Below are 7,230 nucleotides of genomic sequence, written 5' to 3' on the forward strand. Positions count from 1 at the left end.
GTTATGGCTGCCGTGCCAGACAGGAGAGAATAAACATGTCTGCAGTTCCTACAGTTCCTCAAGTCTTCTTCCAGCCTCTTAGCTCACGGCTTGCCTACTCTCGGTTCAACAAACAGTGAAAACAGTGTGAACAGTAAGACAACTGGTAACACGAACAGGATCAGCAATACAATTGGCATAGTCAGCAGGATGAACAGCAGTACAATGACAAAATAAATATCATTGAAACAGTAAGAGTAAGGCTGGACTGGCCACCATAGCAGCTTTATTTAAACAGAAAAAAAGTGCTTGCTTCGGCAGCACATATACTAAAATTGGAATGATACAGAGAAGATTATCATGGCCCCTGCGCAAGGATGACACGCAAATTTGTGAAGTGTTCCATATTTTTTAAAAGCTTTTGCACAACAAAGGAAACTATAAGCAAGGTGAAAAGACAGCCTTCAGAATGGGAGAAAATAATGCAAACGAAGCAACAGATAAACAATTAATCTCAAAAATATACAAGCAACTCCTGCAGCTCAATTCCAGAAAAATAAACAACCCAATCAAAAAATGGGCCAAAGAACTAAACAGACATTTCTCCAAAGAAGACATACAGATGGCTAACAAACACATGGAAAGATGCTCAACAGCACTCATTATTAGAGAAATGCAAATCAAAACCACAATGAGGTACCATTTCACGCCAGTCAGAATGGCTGCTATCCAAAAGTCTACAAGCAATAAATGCTGGAGAGGGTGTGGAGAAAAGGGAACCCTCTTACACTGTTGGTGGGAATGCAAACTAGTACAGCCACTATGGAGAACAGTGTGGAGATTCCTTAAAAAACTGGAAATAGAACTGCCATATGACCCAGCAATCCCACTGCTGGGCATACACACCGAGGAAACCAGAATTGAAAGAGACACGTGTACCCCAATGTTCATTGCAGCACTGTTTATAATAGCCAGGACATGGAAGTAACCTAAATGTCCATCAACAGACGAATGGATAAGGAAGTTCTGGTACATATACACCATGGAATATTACTCAGCCATTAAAAAGAATACATTTGGATCAGTTCTATTGAGATGGATGAAACTGGAGCCCATTATACAGAGTGAAGTAAGCCAGAAAAAAAAACACCAATACAGTATACTAATGCATATACATGGAATTTGTAAGATGGTAACAATAACCCTATATGTAAGACAGAATAAGAGACACAGATACATAGAACAGTCTTATGGACTCTGAGGGAGAAGGTGAGGGTGGGACGTTCTGAGAGAATAGCATTGAAACATGTATATTATCATATGTGAAACAGAACACCATTCCAGGTTCGATGCATGAGACAAATGCTCAGGGCTGGGGCAATGGGATGACCCAGAGGGATGGGATGGGGAGGGAGGTGGGTGGGGGTTCAGGATGGGGAACACATGTAAACCCATGGCTGATTCATGTCAATGTATGGCAAAAACCACTACAATATTGTAAAGTAATTAGCCCCCAACTAAAATAAATAAATTTATTTAAAAACTAGTTGATTAATTAATTAATTAAACAGAAAAAATAGAAAATCTATATTCTGTAAAAAGGGGACCATATAAATAAACCAAGATTCATTCATATAATGGAATATTACTTGGCAGTAAACAGGAACTATTGATACACCCAACAGTATGGCTATATCCACAAAACATTATGCTGTATAAAAAAGTTTTACACAAAACAGGACATACTATGTGATTCCATTTATATTTCTCTACAGAATAGGTAAAACTAATCTGTGGTGGAAAGTATCAGAACAGTATCTGTTTCGAAGTTGCTTAGGGCAAGGACTGACTGAGAAGGGACTTAAGGGAATTTTCCAGGGTGATGATAGTATTTCACAGCATGATCATGGGGATGGTTGGTTACATAGATAGATGCAATTGTCAAAACTCAAAGAAAGCACACTTAAGAACTGTGTATTTCATTCTATGTAAATTTTACATCAAAAGAAAGAATATAAATAAGTATTAAACATTAATTAATGATATACATGATAGGTGTTTAGGAGGAAATGTACTGATGTCTGTACTTTCATTTAAAAGGCATCAAAAAAATAAATGAAGAGTGCAGGATAGATGGATAGATGTGGGACAAAGCAATAGTAAAACAGTAATAGTAGCATCTAGATGGGACTTCCCAGGTGGTGCTAGTGGTAAAGAACCTTCCTACCAATGCAGGGGACGTAAAAGACACAGGTTTGATCCCTGTGTCAGGAAGATCCTCTGAAGTCGGAAATGGAGCAACCCACACCAGTATTCTTGCCTAGAAAATTCCATGGACAGGTCTGACAAGCTACAGTCCATGGGGCCACAAAGAGTCAGACATGAGTGAGTGACTGAACACACACACACACAGCACCTAGATGGCAGTTATATATATGGTGACCACCATACGATTCTTTCTTTGCCATGTTTTTCTAAACAAACGTTGTAAAATTACAGATTAAAAGAAAACTGGAAGGAAGAGAGAGGGAGAGAAATACAAAATCCTATCTAAATTGAGAGAGCTAAATTGTATCTGATTATACTTTAAAGAGAAAAAGTAGTCTGAAGCAAATAAAGCAAAACATTATGATATTAAAGACACTAGTGTAGGATTAATGGATATTAGTTATTATTCTCTTTTTTCTCTCCTTCTCCATGCTTGAAATAGCTCGTAATTTAATTTTTTATACAATATAAGCAGAATAAATGTAATGCAGAAAGGGCAATGGGCTGAATTCTGAGACCTGGCATTTCAGTCTCTGCTCAGTCTTTAGCTGGTTGTGAACATGGTTCAAGAAATGAAATCTCTCTGGGCCTCAGTTTCCTCATTTATAAAATAAGAAAGCTGGACTGAATGATGCATTAGAGTTTCATTTTCATCTCTACAATTCTGTAAACTTTAAATATGTGAAAATAAACAAAAGTTCATTTTTAGGAATTACCTCCTGAGAAATTGTTGCACATTAGACAAATACTAAAAAGTTAATTATGCTAGTAGTCAAAGAATAATTTTGTGAATGAGGGAATTATGACCTTTATATCTTTACTCAATCTAAACCAAATAAAGTAATACATAAGTGGGGGAATATTTCACTAAGGAAGCCAAAACCCAGAAAAAAAAGGGTGCAAAATTTAATTTTTAAGACATGGTTTCTACTATCTATTCTTCCAATAATTTGGTGTCTGGGGAATTCCATTTTAAGACTCAGTTTTTTTTTGTTTTTTTTTTTTTTTTTTTTTTTCTGGTTTCAAAGCTTGAGTGTGTCATGCTTTTTTTTTTTTTTTTTTTTTATAAATTTATTTATTTTACTTGGGGGCTAATTACTTTACAATATTGTAATAGTTTTTGCCATACATTGACAAGAATCAGCCATGGGTTTACATGTGTTCCCCTTCCCGAACCCCCCACCCACCTCCCTCCCCCTCCCATCCCTCTGGATCATCCCACTGCCCCGGCCCCGAGCCCTTGTCACATGCATCGAACATGGAATGGTGCTCTGTTTCACATATGACAATACACATTAAGACTCAGTTTTTCATCTCTACAATATAGGGATGAGAGTAAATGACCTTTAAGAATATTGCCAGTTCTAAGATTCTATGATTAGAATTTAATTTCAGTTAAATATTAGTGAATGTGTATTGCCAAACTTTTACCTATTCTCTCATAACCATTAATACCGCTACCTAAGCATCTTACTAGGAAAAAAGCAAAGAATTTACTGTAAAACCTTTGCTGAATAGTGTGACATTTTTTGAGAGCCACAGCAGAGTACTGCATTGTTAATCCCCACCACACAGCTACCCAGAATTGGTACTGCTAGTATATTACATGCAATGGACAAATTAATCTTCCAAAACTGTTGGGATTAAACTTTTCAATGTACCGTTTAAGAATGCAGAGTACTCCTGGGGATCAAATAGCATGCTGTCATGCTACCTATCACAACACCACCTCTTGACTGCTGATATCATAACCCAATATGTACACATAAAGTAACAGCATACAGAAAAGGCATGCAGATATCATTTTAACTAAGAAAAGACACGGGTCAAGGAGAGAAACTGATCCATTACTGTCAGTATTTACCTGTTACTTGATAATTCCCTAAAACCATTTACTGAGTTTGTAACACAGTTTTTGGTTAACAGTAAGAACTGTTTTTCTGGCTACCAAAGAAACTTCTATCATCTTTAAAAAAAAAAAAAAAAAAAAAACAGGGAAAGGGGAAATTCCTGCACTCTTCAATGCTTATCTATGCAACTAATCCCTTACATCTCCAAAATTATATTTAGGGAAGAAAAGGATAACTAAAAAGTAACAACTACTGCTACTTCTCAAAAAAAAAAAAAAAAAAAGCATCTTTTCTTCCTTAGAGCATTGCTGTTCCAATCACTTCTTATTCTATGAACTTTCTATTTTGAATAAAAAATTACTAAATCCCACTTGGTATGGCAGCCTTTCTTAATGAAAGATCAGTGTTTCTAATGTTTTTAAGATCATCTGCTTTCTCACAAATTGAAATGTATGTCCATGGAGAAATTTATCTTTTTAGACATACAATATCATATTGAAACTTTAGCCTTTTAATTAAATTGGGAGCAATTTCTTTTTTCTCTTCCTTTTCTCTTTACTACTTTCTTAGTTCCTTTTCCTTTCTTTTTATTTCTCATTTTATTTTTCTATTTTCTTGTACCCAACTTAAGTTTATCATTTTTCAGTGTCTTAACATGGTTAACACTTGTCTTCCTCAATGGAATCTAGTAGGAATGTATTATATTGTGCAAAAAAAAAAAAAAAAAAAAACCCAAAAAACTCTTGCCAAGGAAGCTAAAGAGGAAATAAAAAGATCTGAAGGAACAAATCTATTTCTGTCATTATGTACCTGAAAGGAACCTGCCACCAGAAGAAAATCTGTTTAGTTCTACAGTATCACTAATTATACATGACTTTAGACAAGAATCCCTAATGTTCAAATAAGCTACCTTATGCCACAGAGTACAGATGTCTTTCATTTTTAAGAACTGACACAAGCTTCAGGTAGATGTGGATTACATTTGCACATTGTACACTATAGTTTTATGAAAGCTAAAAACCAAAGGCCCATGGAGAACTGACAGCAGCTACAGCCAATAGATGTTTTACATGCTTTCGAGTTTTGCTTCATATTCTGCATGTGCATCTTTAGTTAATCTAAAGGCATTTCCAAAATTCCTGAATGCATTTTAATTCCACTGTTTCTAAGCCCCAAAAAAGACATACATTTAACAATAAACATCAACTAGAATGGCCCAGGGCAAAAATATCTTTTTTTCTTAGGGGCAAGCAGAGCTAAATTAGTTGGTTCTCCCAGAATCAGTGTGTAAAAGTATAAAAAAGAATGTTAACATTTCTATGGGAAGGAGGAAGGGGGATGTATTCCCTGTGTTTCTCACAGTTTACTTTGTGGTTGGTTGGGCTTGGTAGGGTGGACATGGAGAACAGCCTGAAGACTTTTTCCCTAGGAAAATTCTAAAGGTCATAAGATTTCTGGATTATCCAGAAAAGATATGAAACTGTTGCCTATCTCCTAGCCCCATTTCTTACAGACATATCCACTTTAAAGAATAAAATTCTGGTTTCTCTAATATGGCAATATATAGGATATAGGTTCTGTTATCCTACACAGAGCTCCTCTAAACCTCTCTTAACTCAGATCAATATAATGAATATAATTGATTTATTCCATTACTTTTGAGTAAAGAAGATAGGAGAATGTAGCAAAAAGAGGGAGCACTTAATGTGACTGGAGGGCCAGTGTCTTCCATAAACAGTTCCAAAATGGGAACAAACAAATTACCTGAAAGGAGCTAATTATGGATCTGGAAAAACAAGATCATTCTTAGAGACACACAGAATTAACAAGATAGATTGCCTGAAATGTTGTATCTTCATATGTTAAATTGAAACTATGCTGCATACTATTAACTAATAACAAGCTAAACAGAATACAAGAGGAGCATTCACAGTCCAACTATACTATTAATGAAAAAATAAACTATTTCTTTGATGTCATAAAATGCCATTTTCCAAATACATGTATGCATTTTCCTGGTATATAGCTATGTCTTCTAAAAAATTTATTTTATGAAACATGATGTAAAAAGTGATTATTTATGGAAACTGTGTTTAAAAATTCTAAAGGCACAGGTTAGTATATGAGTTATATTCAAAAAATAACGTTTAGTGAAAATACTATGCATATTGCAAAAGAAAAGGAACTTTTCTTTTGGAAAAGAAATAAGAATGGAAAAATGGAAGAATTAAGCAGCCATTATATATGTATGTAGATCTCCTACTGACCACATGCATGACTTCTCATTGCACATATAAAGAAATGGTATATATATATATATATTCTTTCCCTTCTTATGAGCAAATAGAACTAGAACTAGATATGAAATTCAATTTGCCTTGTCTTTTTAATCAGAGATCAACTGATCCCTGAGGTATGTGGCTTTGCTCTCAACTGGCAACACAAAATAAAAGCACTTTTCAGACTCTTATCAGCAAGTACAATCTTGAACCCACAATTACTTCTCACAAATTAAGAACTGCATTCATATAAATCTCATCTTTACTGAACTGCCCAAATTTTTCAGAGTCCCAGTATTTATAACAAACTGTCCCTGGATGGACTTCCTTGGTGGTTCAGGCGGTAAAGAATCTGCCTGCAAAGCAGAAGACCCAGGTTTGATCGCTTGGTTGGGAAGATCCCCTGGAGAAGGAAATGGCTACCCACTCCAGTATTCTTGCCTGGAGAATCCTACAGACAGAGGAGCCTGGTGGGCTATAGTCCATGGGTCACAAAGAGCCAGACATGAATGAGTGACTAACACTTTCACTTTCACTACATCCCTGGATTAGGTTAGACCACCAGGCATTAGCTGAACCTCCTACTGACCACATGTATGACTTCTCATAATACACATATAACTAATTTGTCAATGACAATTGGGAAAGAGTCCAAGTTTGATGAGGACAAGGAATATGTCTTGCTCACAACCATTTTCCACCTGCTGCAGTGCCAGATGATGCATAGGATGACTAGTAAATGAATGAACAACCTTAGACTTACTTCCACTGATTTGCCTTACCAAAATGCTACATAACATATAACTAGCTTTCATCACACTAATGTGTGTGTTGACCAGAGGCTATGGTTAAGG

General features: G+C 35.7%; 1 non-coding gene across 1 annotated transcript; it reads left to right on the plus strand.

The window, feature by feature from the left end:
* The first annotated feature begins 284 nt into the window (after positions 1 to 284).
* Positions 285 to 391, plus strand: LOC145522175 (U6 spliceosomal RNA). The gene has a single exon (XR_014065972.1). It is a non-coding gene; the product is annotated as a U6 spliceosomal RNA (small nuclear RNA).
* The last annotated feature ends 6,839 nt before the right edge of the window (positions 392 to 7,230 follow it).

Source organism: Giraffa tippelskirchi, chromosome 9 (assembly GCF_054371585.1).
Source record: "Giraffa tippelskirchi isolate mGirTip1 chromosome 9, T2T-mGirTip1v1.2.pri, whole genome shotgun sequence".
Classification (NCBI taxonomy): Eukaryota; Metazoa; Chordata; class Mammalia; order Artiodactyla; family Giraffidae; genus Giraffa; species Giraffa tippelskirchi.